The 15,133-nt window shown below is 42.7% G+C and overlaps 1 long non-coding RNA gene across 2 annotated transcripts; it reads left to right on the plus strand.

Annotated features, from left to right (window-relative positions):
• Positions 1-9,960: 9,960 nt before the first annotated feature.
• LOC124487084 lies at positions 9,961-12,495 on the plus strand. Of its 2 annotated transcripts, XR_006958328.1 has the most exons (4): positions 9,961-10,300; positions 10,726-10,880; positions 11,156-11,226; positions 11,658-12,495. It is a non-coding gene; the product is annotated as an uncharacterized LOC124487084 (long non-coding RNA). The 2 variants fall into 2 exon arrangements; XR_006958327.1 differs by having other exon boundaries at positions 9,961-10,880.
• Positions 12,496-15,133: the final 2,638 nt, after the last annotated feature.

Below are 15,133 nucleotides of genomic sequence, written 5' to 3' on the forward strand. Positions count from 1 at the left end.
TTTCCATTAGGTAGGAACAGGGGCTTTTTGGGTAAATAGGACAGATGGGCACCACAGATTGCTGACATTAGCCTGCTCTTCATCTAGATCATGATTTCCCATCAAGCTAATCATTCATCAGAGGAGTCCATCTTGATTTTTCGGAGGGTGGACAAGCTGTGCAGTATTGGCTGATAAAACACTTGACCGCACAAAACAGGAAACCATGGAGTGCCTCGAAAGAAATAACATTGGGCGTCTATTTCAAGTACCGAAGATATCCTGTTTGTAATATGTTTGAAGTGTGTCTCAATATCTAAGTCCTTATGCTTCGTATTTACCTGAGACTATGGTAATACTATGTAAGAGTTACCTGTGTGACTCCAACTGCAGTTTACATTCTAACAGTCCTATTGAGCTGGACCGTAAGCTCAGAGCTGCTGTCATACATGTATATGGTAGAAGATACTCCACATGCCTGCATGCCACCTTATCGCAGTAGTGCAATGGTGTGGTAAATCTCCAGAGGAAATAAGTTATAATTTATGAGGAGGCAGTTACCGCACATGAAATAGGGAGCACTCAAGATATGGGCTATACACCTGTTGTATTTTTAACAGCTGCTAAAATTCTTGACGCAAGAGAAACCTTAAAAAGTCAACCAAAGCCGGTGGGATGGAAATAATCTGACTTGACGTTCTTTCTGCAGCCGTCGCTGACTCATCCGATCCCTGGTGTCAGTCGTTTCATAACTTGTCTCCAAGGTAACATAGCATGCTTAAAGCAGGACTCTTAACCATGAAACTTTAATGATGCCTGAGCCATCCAACGTGTCGCACCTGTCCTGAATCACCTGCCCCAACGGCACAGCCATGTCTGCATCCACAGGCCTGACCTGAAACTGTTAGGAAAAAGAAAATAACACGAAAAAAATATACAACCCAGAGAGGAATTATACTCATAAAAGATTGAATGGCAGACGAGAGCATGGCGCAAAATGTTGCCTTTTAGCCAGCTCTCGATACAGAGTAAGGTCAGTAGGTGAGTTTTGCACCATCACTGAACTTTTCTCCACTTTTTACACGGTGATGATTTGGGATATAGCATCTCTGTTGTTTTTTTAGGAGACACAGGGTGTCAACATGTCCACGGAGATGTGGAAAACTGTGAAATGGTTTTGTTCAAAGCAACATTAAGCAGCATTTAGAGGCTTTACCTGATGACCTGACAACTACATTCTGGGTCAGGCAATTAGGGCTGACAAAGAGGTGATGCTTGACGCAGGGTTAGCCTTGAGGCAATCTTAAGTATTCTGTTCAGCACTTCACCACAATCGATAACTCAACGCTGTTCTTCAAACAGCATGACAATATAAATCCTTTACATCTTTTCATTTTTGTGCGCGAGGAGGCCCATCCTTTTTCCTTTCAGTCTCGGCCCTGCCATGCTGGCCTGTTCACCCCCCCCCACCCCCTCCCCTCGTCCTCAGCTGGGCAGGTTAGTGGGCCATGGCCAGGGCTGGAGCACATGCCCGGGGAAGGAAAGGGAAGAAGAAGAGTCGGGTGCTCCTAATGAAAGGCAGCCACACTGACTTGCCCCTTTGTGAAAATATAATGGAAAACAGGCTCGCATTTTCAACCCCCCCCCCCCCCAACTTCCCCATCTCCGCTCATGACCTGGCGTCAGATTTATGGCTTCATTTTCTCTGGCCTTCGGTGAAGTGGCATCCTCTCGCCACAGATAGCCCTGCTCACCAACTGATGTGCAGTTAGGGGTAGGGGACAGCAACAAAAAAAAAGAAAGAATAATAATAAAATAAAGGACCTAAATCGAAAGCCGCTGGATCGTGCCACAGCATGGAAAAGTGATATGTTTTTTCATATGTCGGTAGACAGGCATTGCACACATGGGCGGTGCAGGACACAATGGTTTGGGGGCAAATTGGTTTGAAATGATGAGTCACCGTTCCCTGTGTAAAAGCGGACAGAAGTAAACTGTTCTGGGGACTGTTCCAGAGTGCGGTGGAGTGGTGTGGTTGGAGCGAGCCGAGTGATTTAGCTGGGTGTTCGTCAGAGGGTTCTTTTGCCTCTGGCGACCGGGGGAACTGCTGTATGTGCGGTGTCTCGGCACACTGCCATGATTAATTATAGCGTCACACAACACGAGTGCTCCCCGAAGTCGTGAGTTTCTGAGGAGAAGACAAGAGGGATGATAGGGTTTGTATAGAACAAGAGGCTGATTCTCAGTTCAGACAACTTCTACAAAGATGTCGGATCTCAGATTTGGCTTTACATTTGTCAAAATGTACCAAATGGACTAACGATAAAGGCTAATCATAGCTTCCCCCCCACCAAAAAACGAAACATTTAAACATTCATCTTGAGGGAAAACTAAATCAGAGAGACAGCACATCACCTCTGCTCTGGCTTTATAGATTCCCTAGCCACTTGCCATCCGTACTAAAGGAGCAGCATCGCTTTGTTTATCCCTGACCAAAGGTGTGCTTCTCACTTAGAGAGACAGTCCTCACAGGTCGACTGTATTAAGGCGTCTATTTGTTCTCTAGAGGCCCAAGTGAAGAGACCCTCCGAGCACCTGGGAAGTCAATAGAAGAGCACAGAGTCAATCAGTAGCTGCTGATCTGGTGCTTAGGTAAAGATTGAACAGGCGAGGATGAGGCTACGGCCTTCCATCGACTGACACGACATGCTGTATTTACATAAACCTCTGGCCCAAGGGACCGCTGCAATCAGAAGCTGCATTCAAGAGACTGTGGTTTCCAGAACAAATAAGTAAAAGTCTTTGCTTTTTTTTCCTGTACATTTTTCCTACGATGGATATTTTGGGGGTTTTGATTTTAAATTGTTCCCATTGTTTGGCATTTCAAATAAAAATACAACCAAAGATGTCCACACCGTGTTAATGCATCGTCTACGTAAACACAGGTCTGTATTTCTGTTTGCTTCATCCCATTTATTTGTCTGTTTCGTTCAGAGCTTTGTGAATGTGTATTTAGAAGATACTGTATGTGCTGTGCCAGTCCAGCCCTGGGGCTAAAGAGGCCCCAGAGTTTCCAACCAGCGGCTGGTGGTGGACAAACAGAATACACGATTAAAGAGGTTGGCTGACCTGCTGTCAAGCTGGATATTTGGTCTTGTCCATCATTGTAAACAGAGTTGTTTGTGGAAAAACAACTCATGTCACCCTTTCAGTGGGCGCTGACCCCCCTCACCCATTTCAAAGCTTTATCGAGACTCTGTACGCTTTTATCTTGGCTGGCTTTTATCTATGACGGTGCCAAGGATGCTTTGAAATGAATAACTATTAAAGTTACATGTTTCAGTGTGTGTTTTACCACAAGTCAAAGGTCATGGAGTCAGGATCATGCAGTGACCCATGCACATGCAAACGAACATGCCTGAAATCTGAAACTGGGAATCCATCCAAATGTAGCTAGCAAACATGTCACGTTTTTTATTTGCCCAAACAGTAGATTGCTAGAATCTAATTGTACATTTGTCAACCCATTGCCAGGGGTCTCTGATGGTCTGAGTCAAGGGTCCTCTCTCTGGATCAAGTGTGGATGAGAGCCAGTGAAATGTTGGCCATTTTCATGTATAACAGTGAACCGGGAATCTCAATTGTGATCATGGCCAGAGTTATTAAGTGCAGTGGTACTCTGGAGGGAAAAAATATGATTACTTTCATACTGGAGAGTGTGTAACCATGGCAGTTAAATAATGAGCCCAACCCCAAGTCTACCCTGTTTAGCCCCAGAAGTCATTATGGGATATCCTTGTTGACACGGGAACTCCCTGTATGTTGTTATTGCCTTTTGCCCTGAATAGGAGGCCATTGTGGTGGCCCTATAAATCATATTTAGCCCCCACATTCCTGGTTTCTTCTTCACATCAACTATTTGTTCAGTGTTGTCTTTGCACCTTTACTTAAAAATAAATAATTCAACGAAGAAATAAACATAAAGAAATAAACTCTTCCTCTATCCCCATCTTCCCTGCTGCACAGTTTATCAAATTGAGAAGGATGCTATAACGTGTGCCGGTGCTGAGGGAATAGTCAGAGTTGGTAGGATTTAAAATGCTATGTACAAGCAAAACCTAGTTTTTCAAAGGAAGATGACTGTGACAATGATCTGCAAATCTGCAAACAATGTATTTACACATTTTTTATCAGACTGTCTGCTAGTCCTGTCCAGTATGACTTGTGCTACAAAAAATATTAAATAAAGGCAAGCTGCGGTAAAAGGTGATAGCAAATAACTACTAAAGAAAGGGGCTTCATTTCTCATCCTCAGCCCTTTGGAACATGCCAACAGTGATTAGTCATAATCAGCTGCTAGCACACAAAAGATAATGAATGGCGAAAGCTCCTTACTCCATATTCACACTTCTTTCAATTGCAACCCAGGCTTCTAATCCAATTACAGCCAAAGTGCTTTGGAGAAATCTCTCTGGAAATCAGTCCTTCAGTCTGAGACTGTTGTTTAGTTTCATCCCTCTCCCCTCCAAAGGTGTTTCTTCTCCACAGCAAAGTAAATGGTTTTAAGGGTGTGAAATTGTGCTTTAATAGTCATCTAACTATTGCGACTTGATGTAACCAGCTTTTGAGAAAGGTCAATAGTCAATGGGCCAATTCTTTGACTATTTCTTTTTTTGGCCAACGTTCCTAGAATCACTGTCAGTATATTGATATTTAAGAATATACACTTTTGTGAGATTTGGCACGTTTCCCAACCTTGATTTTCCAGAGGGTTCTTATTTTCTAAGTTTTTCTTCATTTCACACTTAGTGAGTTACACTGTCACACCTTGGTAGGATACACTTTCCAGCGTAATTATAGAATTATAGAATACTTTAGTATCAGTTTGTAGTAGTCTTTTGCTACAATTTCTCTGGCGCAGTTGAGAAGTAATGGACCCCTGACTATGATTAAAAGACTGTTAACAAGTGTCACTCGCGAACAGAAGGATTCAAACGCTCATTCGGATGATGAAAGGTCTCTAAAACGGCTTGTGTCTCAAGCAACATCTCACTTTCCCACAATTAATTTCTTCGGCGGAACATTTGACCCCGTCTGCCATTTATCGCCTCCTCTGCCGCCCTCCTTCGAGGTACGCATGAGCACTGCCATCCACAACGCTGATCGGAGATGGCAGTACACTAAGAATTTGTCCCCACTACCTCCCCTCAGACACTCTCCCTATCGTTTCCTTATGTGGGCATATACAAATAAATAAACAAAAAACATTCTAAGAAAAATTGTTGGGATGAGTGAGCACTCTGCAATCTGCCTGTCAGATGAGATCACGCTGTTCCAGGTCAGACGCCAGCATCTGGCTGGAGAAATGTAAATTGACAGCCTCTGGCTCAATTAAGCAGGACAAAATGTCGGACTCGCCGAGGGTTGAACTTCCTGTCATGGGGGACAGGAGGGAGCTGCGTGTTTGGGTGAGATTGGTGTCCCAAAAATAGACACTGAATGCAGTCATGACAACCGCATGAGTGAAGGACGGTCCCCTGAGGGGGCTGCTTGGCCGGCCTTTACTCCTGACAAGAAGTTGGCGTTTCACAGATCAATGGTAGGCATTGATTGTCCATAGCATCTGGTCTCCCTGTTTGAAGTGAGTCACCGGTTAGACCAGAACACGTCTCCTCCGGGACCTGGCATATATTTGGTAGACATTCCATAAAGGGGAAAACATTCTCATAACTCAAAAAATATTGTATGTGGTCCCAATACACCAAGGTAAGCTAAAGCACTTGTGGATCCATTGAAATATATGCATGTTACTGTAAATGGAAAGATGAGGCCAACACAGATAAAGTATGGGACATTAACTAAAGTTGCTTGCAGACAATGATCATGAAGGCTGTGATTGAAATGTATCAGTTAACCAATAAAGTGTCAACTAAATTACAAGAGATGTATTATCATCCTCCTATCTACAATTTACAATAGTCTTAAAACAAGCGAAACAACACAATGGCAGCCCGACAAGTCACATCTCTTCAAGTTGGTGTGCGACAGGAGAAACAGAGGCTTCCATAACCGAGGCTGAGAGAAAGTGTTTTCTCTGGAAGTTGGTCTTGGGCGCAGACAGGATGAGTCCCTCTGAGGAACCCTGTGCCTGCCCTTCTGACCCCTCCATGTTTTGACTGGATGTCTCGGATGTCGATGGGCCTTTTTATACTGATCCAGAGCTAGGCGGTTCATGGCATAACTTTCAGCGCGAGGCCTGTCCAAAGCCCAAACACGTGTCCTTTTCTTTTGACTCTCAGCAGAGAAAGATGATGGTCTTTTCTCATTTTTTTCATCCAGACTTTATGATCCACAAGCACAATAGCATCCTCTCCGTCTCACTTTGCAGACGACAATGCGTCTCCTCTGCAGAACTGAGTGTGGGGGGAAAAGAAAACATCAGACTGTTTGTGCAGACGCTTCTTTGAGCCCTTTCAAAGACGTGGAAGTAAAATGTGTCATCATTTCAATCTCTATTCTTGGGAAGATATCGCCAACAAATGACTGAGATAAGCCGAGTCAAGAACAGCTTCCTGGCTCGGCGATAGTGGAGAATTTGTAACTTCTTTGATTGCAATCTGGATAGACAAAGCTTGAAGAAAAAAAAAACATACAAAAGATTAGAGTGGCTAAACGTCCATTAGCGTTGTTGGTTTAACATGATCTATAAGGACATCTGAGATCAAGAGAGGTATGAAAATACAATCCCGCCCATGTTAATTTCAGGTCACGCACAAAGTACAAGGTGCCGTCACGACATGCAATTGTATGCAATTTATACATTAGAGACAATTAGAGGAATTTGCAAGCAATGATCCTCGTGTGATTCCCCTATAAGTGCAAGGACAGGCCTAAATGAATAAAAGAACACCGCATTCAACATTGTTTCCTTCTATCATCCTTGGGCACATATACGAAGGCTTCTTTAAGACCTATTCTCCACTAAACAAACTGCAAGGCCAGTTCTGTACCATCCAGCCTGCAAGGCTCAAACAATCAGTCTGCAAGGCGCATTGTGTAAAAACCAGACCGATATCCATAGTACACCTGGCTGTCTGAGACCTATTCTCTACTAACTGCCTGTAAAGGTCTATTCACTACTGTACTAAAACATTTTCTCTTCTGTGGCCGGGCATTAAATCTGCTTTCCCCAACTTTCTAGTACCTTCCCTTCATTGTCCTTCACCGTTGGTCAGCCCCAAACTCCATCCATCAACCTAAGGGATCCGTTGTTCATTTATAACTGTCTCCCTTGATATGATAGACAGTCTCCTTCCCCCTCGCTTAATTGCTTTCATCTTTGAAGAGTTCCTCCATTCACCACCATTGTTGTAGCTGAAGCAGATAATCTCCTGCTGGTGCCGGAATAGCAGTGGGCTGACTGAGGCCTTGAAAAATATCACCACCAGTCTGTAAAGGTGCTTGTATTACGTTCCATGGGCTACGTGCAAATGACGAACTGCACAGCTGAGAATAAAAAATGGTCACAGCATCCCCTGAACTGAATGTGTGTCTTGTTTGACTAAGTGTGCAATCACGTTGCTCACTATTTCCATGTCCCAAAGCTATCATCAGTTTGGCATTGTATGTCTCCTAATGTCATAAGGGTTCTCCATTAGGAACTGGATAACATATGTCAACAATTCGAATTTGTTGAAGATGCCTCAAGAGGTGTCAAAAGGTGGTCTTCTCGGAAGGCGAACAGCCTTCTTGACCTTACGACCCAAATAACATCTGCCACAGTCCATCAGTCTCCACGACTGGCCACAGGGGGTGTCACGAGAAGAAAGATGGGCCATCTGGAAACCAACATGTGGTCATCATAATAATTCTGCATGTACCACCTCCATGTCTAAGCCTGGGGGGGTTAGGGATAGCTGCACATACAGTTACACTCTTCCAATCCATTTGCGGTCATGTGGATCAAGGCAAGTGGAGCGCATAGTCATGGTGCCAAGAACAACATTCTGTCCAATCCCCTGATTTAATGAGTGGGATTTGAATTCGAATTTCCCCGAATGCATTTGAGGGACGCATCATTTTTATTTGGAGATGCTGTTTTCTCTTGTATGTTGAAGATGCACCCAAGATAATTAACAAGCAATGTTGTACAATTGTGAAGCAAAACAATCTGGTTGCAAAAAAACGAAACAAAAACTCAAGCTAATCTCCAAACATTGTTTGTTTTTTCAATTATAAACGACCCGTTATCAGAGCCATTTAGTATTCAGTTTCCATTACTGCTGTTGTGTGTAAGATAAACTGAAGGCGGGATCTGACCAAACTCCTAGTGTAAATCACATAGTATGGGATCAAATTAGCCACATCTTCACCGCGTCATGTTGGGGCAGAGAGAATTAGTCCAGAATTCTCCTCACAGAGGCAGGGTGGGAAGGTGTAGACGGAGATAAGAGCTAAGGAATGTAGTTCGGAGGAAATCCATTCTAGGTTATAAGGTAAAGGACTTCCCGGAGTTTTTATATTTTTTTCAACACAGTCTTGCTCCGAGACTTCTCAGTGGGGAATCAAAAAGGCAGAGTTTACACTGGAGTAATGTGCTAGGACGTTTTGAGCTTCGCTGTGTGTACGTGCGAAGAGAAGGATGAACAAATTCCAAGGCCAGCTCAGAATCCCATAATCGTCAGAGAGCCACAACAGGAAGACAGACCTGAAAGGGACTGTTAGCAGTCACAGTCCTAAATGAACTCCCGTGGTAGCTGGTTTGTAGCCTGGCTGCCAGCCCAACTTATCCCCTCCCACTACAAAATTTGGTCGGGAAGTTGGGTCTGGAGTAGCTCGTTTGGGGAAAAACTATATCGGAACAGAAGCTGTTCGGACCAATCAAATTGTCAGGACGGGCTTTCACGATGATGGACAGATGATCAACAGTAAGGTAATCAACAACGTCACCGAAGAGTGCTTGAGTTGAATTCGTTTTCAACAAACAACATATTGCGCTGCTCTGATTGGTTATAGGTCTATCCAATTGAGCGAAGAGGCATTTGTTTTACGAGTTTGGTTGAAACACGCCCCATAGTCACAGCCCAACGGAGAGTTATCAGACTCATATTTTGACTAGAATTATGAGTATGACAACGTCAGGCTAGCTGGTTTGTGCAATTCACACTGCATTCACATTTGTGGTCAACTCAATTTCTAACATTAAGAAATAAATACAAATTCTATGTAGATTATCATTTCGTAAGAAGTCTAGACTCTGAAATTGTACAGATGATTAGTTACAATCCAAAAATACACAATTTAAAAACATAGTAAATGATTGGATTCGGACCTAATATGAAAAACCAATATAGAACCAAAGACACAGGATTCAAAACAAATGTAAAGTGTCTGACAAAAATGATTAAACAACAGTATCGCTGTCTTATCTTGGAAATAGTTATTTCCACATTTTGGGACTCATGCCTTCTCAGAGATCACTGCAGATTGACTTCAGAGATGAGGCAAGATGGAATTTTCAGTACATTCTTATCTCAAAGCACAAGTCTGCAGTTGCCTGAAGAGTAACACTGCCACAGTAGTTGAACACATGCATCAGACACATGTCATGTTGGTATATATTTGAGTGAAATGAACGCATGAATATTCTCAGTGGATAGTTGTTCAAGTCCTTTCTTCCTATCTTTCTTCCTCCTCCACATGTTTTTTTTTATTATTATTTTATTTGACACTAGACTGAAATTTCTGTCTGCTCAAAGCTGAATGTTAACTAATTATTTTTTGTTATCTCTAACCATGGCTAGGGGCTCTATCAGACTTCTGTGCATGCAGTACAGATAAGGGCTGAGGCAGAGAGAGTGAGAGAGAGAGAGGGAAGAAGAGATAGAAAGAGATGGAGGGGGGGGGGGAGAGAGAGAGAGGAGTGGGAGGAGAGAGAGAGAGAGAGAGAGAGAGAGAGAGAGAGAGAGAGAGAGAGAGAGAGAGAGCGAGAGAGAGAGAGAGAGAGAGAGAGAGAGAGAGAGAGGCGCCCGATTTTTAATCATGAATACGGGCAGCTCTGCTCATCAAAGGACCACTGACAGTACTGTCTAATCTGTTCTCCTTTCCCAACTCCCTCCACTTCCTATACATCATGCAGTTCCTCTATCCTGCACATGTACGCTGTACTGTGGTTCTCTCACAGTCCTCCACCTATTGAGGGTGACTGTGTGTGTGTGTGTATGCCATTCTCAGAAACATGTCAGCATTGAGGCTTGTAAAATAAAAGATCTCCTCCCTTTTGCAGTAGCTCCCACAAGTAACTGGTGCAATTCTGTTTCAGGTAAGGGTCACTAACCTCTCCCTTTTAAAATGCTTTACGCGGTTGGCATTTAATCAAAGCATGCACAGAAAACGAGATTTACTCCATGTCTCACCAACGATGAAAAGAACACACAATGCTCTTTCATAATCCCTCAGGGGGGTTTACGCTAAACCTTAAGATTTGTTGATTTCTTTTCAGGCTCATCTCATTTGTGGTAGGGGTCAGATAAGGCTGAACTGGGGTTGGTTTGTGTGTGTGTGGGTGTAGGTGTGTGTGTGTGTGTGTGTGTGTGTGTGTGTGTGTGTGTGTGTGTGTGTGTGTGTGTGTGTGTGTGTGTGTGTGTGTGTGTGTGTGTGTGAGAATGAATATACATGTACAATTGGGATTTTTGATGGAATCGAATTTAGCTTGCTGACTTTAAACAACATGTCACGTTCCAACAGTTTCTAGTATTGTGCCGCATTGGTTGTATCGACCAGGATTTGCTACACAAGGAACAATGGTCATATTTGACCTACAGGTGGATGTGACCTGACAGTATGAACCATGTCATTCACCACTAGGTACGATCTTCAACAACACTGCACCCAAAAAGATGGTAAATCATTTCTTCAGCTTCCTCGTTCATTAGCATGTCATCACATCACTATGCAAATGATGATAGATAAGATGAGGGCATGATTCAACCCAATCCAGCATCATTTCACTTTCAATACCACCAAATCTTCCTAATGCTAACTGGTAATTACTGTGAGTCAATGACGTCTAATGATGCTTGAATGTGTGTGTAATTGCCAACCCTCTCTGCCAACCAAGCCTATTTGCAAATGAACAGTTGCAACAAGTATTTTAACAAGAAGTTTTTTTTTGCAGCTTAAAAACTATGCAGAAGAACACAGATACTTCAAGTCAAGTTGAATACATAATCAGACGACCCAATCACCGTAAGTAACTATAGTTTCAGAATGTTTCCAGTCTATATATATATATATACATACATACAATCATGTGTGTATATACCATACCACCCAAGTTTGTGCATTGCTTCAGCAAGATGGGTGCAATTTGACTTGAGCTGCTGCAATTGCTGATTTTACCATTTCCAAATGTAAAATTTGAGCAACTACCATCTTGAATGCAATGCTCGTGCTGATTTGTGTGCTTCTTCGAAAACGATGGGCGGCATTACCAAGCAATCGATCACAGCTGTCTGCCCCATCAGAAGCCAGCCTTTTTTTCACACTTCCGTTCCTGTACAACATAGTTGGCTGAATGGGACATGCTAGTTCGCTAACACAGCACATCAACTTACAAGCCTGTTCTGCGAAAAGAGCTGAAATTAATCACGTCTGCCTCCCCCCCACCACACACGCAGACACACACACCTCAGAACTGTTGAGGCGTCCAAACGGTTGCCAGTTCATTCCCTGGCTCCGCTGCTGTCACAAACACGGAGCGCCAGCTCTCTGATGGTGTCGACTCCCATGCCAGAGCTGTCTGATCCACTTCCAGGCAGCTTATCGTCATGTGAGGGGGAAGAAAAGGGGGAAAGAACATACCGGAGGAAGAGAGACACAACCGGAGCTGTTGTCCGTGACTTCAAACCCCCAATGGAATTGAATGCCGGAGTGTTTGTTTGTTTTGAGCGTTCCCCCTTTGGGACCCTGGGCTTGCACCCGGAGTTTGGAGGGGTGGGTTTAGCTGTGTCACAACTTCAAAGTCAAGGATGTGATGCAGACCTACTGACAGAGTTCCTGTCTTGTTTGAAAGGTTGAGTCCATAAACTGTAACATCGCAACTCACACGTCATTTGTATGATGGCAAATTGTTGATTTATGAGGTGAGAACAATCGAATCAATTGAAACACAATCTTTCAATCTTTCACAATCTGTCCCATGAAGCCAAATACCCCATACATACACCGTATAATTGGCAGGAAGATCCCATTCCTACAGGACATCTACCACACACGATGCCCCAAGAAAGCTGGCAGGATTCTAAGAAACTGTTACCACCCATCATTTAGCCTTTTTACCCTGTTGTCTTCTGGCAGGCGATACCGAAGCATTTGGTCTCGCACACGCAGACTGGACAACAATTTATTTCCAAGGGCCATCAAGCTTATGAATGAATATTCACATGGACACTGATACACTTCTCACTAGTCACTTTACACACAGTCAATTTCAGCTACTGGTTGCAAAATCAGCAATATTGCACTATTATACTTCACTTGTCTTAGGTTAGCATAGGTTTATAAGGTTAGTATAGGTTATTTCAGCTACTGGTTGCACTATCAGCAATATTGCACTATTGTATGTCACTTGTCTTAGGTTAGTATAGGTTTATAAGGTTAGTATAGGTTATAATGTACATTGAATATGAATATTGTGTATTATTGTATATTAGGAGGTTTACGATATAATTTCTTATCATAGATGTAATCTATGTTCTGTGTACTTATATGTTATGCCAGGTTGCTTTGGGTTGTCTTGTCCTAAGAATTTCAGGGCCCAGTCTAACCCTGTGTTGTTCTGTGCATCTGACAATAAAATACTTGAACTTGAACATTGCTCTGTTTGAATCATTTTGATAGATTTGGTTTATGAACACAACTTTGGAGAGTGCTTCTTCCTGGAACTCTGAATCTTCGAGCAGTACTGGCAAATAGACTGGGATAGAGAGAAGTGACTTCTCACAAGGCATGTATGATTTGAAATATTAAAGGCTTTCCTTAATTATTAATGGAGCCCAAGTGAACTGGCAATATCTATTCTTATCTCTTGGTTACTTAGCGCTTGAAAGACTTCTTTGCTTACCTACGACTGCTAAGTAGCACTGTTGTGGGTGGTTAAGTAAAATGTTTGTCAGCGAGGGTTATTAAAGCACAGCATGTCTGAGTGGCAAAAAAAGATAAAGACATTGTAGGGGGAGAGAGACTGCCCTTGTTTAGGTTGTAGGATCTGTCAAACTCATAAAACATAATCAGGGCTGATTCACAATACTTTGGTTGTCAGGAATTCTGAACATGGGCAATTCAATTCAATTTTGGCAGTGCTGGCAGACTTGTTGACTCTCAAATAAGCAAGCATTTAACAGACGGTAAGAGCATTGTGGACTGGGTGAAATTTGAATAATGTAGTCCGCCCAGTCGTTCAAAAGAGGAAGTGTGCATTGTCAGATGTCATTGGGAGAGGAAACCCATGGGAGCTCTGCTTCTCAATCTCCCTTGAGACTAGTGTGGATGTGACTGAGACATGAACTCTTGTTCACCTTCCTTCCTGTCTCTAAAACCCTATTCATGATATTGGGTAGATAGGGCAGATAGCATACACAGACACACACGCGCCCATACACACACATACACACACCCATACACACACACACAAACACACACCTTCAGGAGGCATCAGTCTGTGGCTTTCAGTGATCTGCTGGAATTGGTAATGACACAATCCATCTCAAAGCCATTTTCAATTCAGCGTTGGGAAATGAGATAGGACGGTAATGGAATCTCATTGATCTCCGAGTTCTCTTTCTCGGGTCTGTTGTATTGTAGTGTGGTAGTTGTTCTTACTGACAATACACTGACGTTTCAGTGTTCCTGGTTTTTTGGGGTTTAAAACAGTTAGCAATGCTATGCTAAGAAGAGGAGATGTTACCTCCACACTAACAATGCAACTTTAAACAATGGTTAAAATATTCAATTTTTTTTGAATTGCTGGGGTCTATGATATATAATTAGAGTAATATTAATTTGACGATTTCATTTGACAACAGCAGGCAATATGCATAGCTTTGTCGGCTGGGGTCTCAAAACAAACTATAGTCACAAATAAATGTTCAAAATGATATGTTTCCTTAGTTTTTTGGTTTTGTTTTGGTCTCATGAAGATCCTCACATCAAAGTCCTGTCTATGCTTGGTTATGGCTTGTTGGCCGTCTTTTGTGAGAGACGCCCTTTGTTGTTGTTTTGCTTTTGCGTACAACACTGCAACCAATTTTCTTTTCTCGCCATTGAACGAGGGAACTTCTCAGACAAGGTCAAGTGGCGCTATGGTCGGGGTAATCCTTTGGAAAACATAAAACGTCTCTTGATCTGAAATATGTGACTCGTATCACTAGTAATTGGTTTTTGGCCATTTAACTGTGGCAATGAAAACATATCAATCTGCCATTGTTAAAATGCTGATTACGTTCTGAAGCATGGCAATTGTTTAGCCACCCATAATGGTCGGGTTCGGACTATTCAATTGAACTAACATTCCCGAGTAATTACTCCCAAGATTGTGTGCATCCAGTACTGAGGTTCTGAACTTTGGATCATAAATAATCAAAGTTTTCAGAGAAAAAAGGAGTCTGCGACCATTTTCACGGCCAATGTGGTCAGTAACATAAAAACATTTTTTTTCTATGAAATAAAAAAACTGTCTGTCTAGACATTTTGATCAAGTTACAGCATCACAATCACAATCCATGCAGTGTATGTGACATTTATAATCCAGCATTTTCTCAGACCTTAAAATGTGTTCTTGATTCTGTTGGTATCAACCTACCACACTATTTGTTGTTTGTCATTTTAAGCATGGTTATGTTTAGCCCGACAACATAAATCCCAGACTATATGGCTGCCACCGTGCTTTGTTCCTTTACATTAGGAGGTAGCAAGTGAAGTGTGAAACAAACTGATGTGATGAAGATCCACAATTGTTCTGAAGTCAGAGACGACAGTGGAGGTATTGGTTTACGCTTGTCCAAGCATGAAGCTAGTCTATGTGTGGGCGTATACGGCCATTAAGGCTGTATGTGTGTGTGTGTGTATGTGTGTGTGTGTGGAGACAAGTGGCCCC

The sequence above is a fragment of the Hypomesus transpacificus genome, chromosome 25 (genome assembly GCF_021917145.1).
Source record: "Hypomesus transpacificus isolate Combined female chromosome 25, fHypTra1, whole genome shotgun sequence".
Taxonomy (NCBI): domain Eukaryota; kingdom Metazoa; phylum Chordata; class Actinopteri; order Osmeriformes; family Osmeridae; genus Hypomesus; species Hypomesus transpacificus.